This window comes from Leptonychotes weddellii, chromosome 11 (assembly GCF_054177405.1).
Source record: "Leptonychotes weddellii isolate Sample4059 chromosome 11, ASM5417740v2, whole genome shotgun sequence".
NCBI classification, from domain to species: Eukaryota; Metazoa; Chordata; class Mammalia; order Carnivora; family Phocidae; genus Leptonychotes; species Leptonychotes weddellii.
Genome location: NC_138379.1, coordinates 55044366 through 55045125, shown reverse-complemented (window position 1 = coordinate 55045125; position 760 = coordinate 55044366).

Sequence of the window (760 nt, the reverse complement as noted above, 5' to 3'; positions counted from 1 at the left end):
GCGGTAAAAGGGCGGGGCCGTTGAAAAAACCAGGCGTGATTGGCTCGGCCAGTAACGTCACAAGCCCCGCCTTCGTCCCTTCCGCAGGACGTCCTGGCACCGCCTTCTTCTACGGGCCCTACCCGGGCTTTCGCAACACCTCCTGTTCAGAGGTGCGGTAAAAAAGACGGCCCCTCTCATTGGCCGATTCATAAGGGACTGTTCGGTCATTTGTTACCATAACAACCCATTCAGAGAGGCCAATAGGCTTGGGGGAGGCTGTTTCCCGAGGCCCAACCCAACCAGTTTAAGGGGAAAGCTCCGCCGTTCCCCCTCTTCGTCCCTCCCTCCGCAATCCCCTAGGCACTGAGCGGTTCCGTCCATCATCCTCCCTCCCGCCTGCCCCGGCGGCCGTGGCCGGAGAGTGGGGGCTGAGGAGAACGAAGGCTTTTGGCCCTCCTCACCCCACCTCGCACCTCGCGATTCAGGTGCTCCCGAGAGCCAGGGAGGGTCCAGCTGCGGGGCAGATTGTCCCTCCCGGAACTGAGACCCGGAGTGAGACGCTGAATTTACCCCGACCTGGGGATGAGTCGTTGGAGATGGGCTCCAGCACGGTGCTTCCCACATCTTAAAACAAAAACACCTAGGCCGGCCTTCTTGAGTCGAATCCCCAGGAAAATGCTTTTATTTAGAGGTTGTGTGCGAAAGGCTTTTCTCTAGGGATTTGGGGGATCTGGGGGAGCCTACTCAGATCTGGAGGAAGGGTGTCTCACAACGGCCA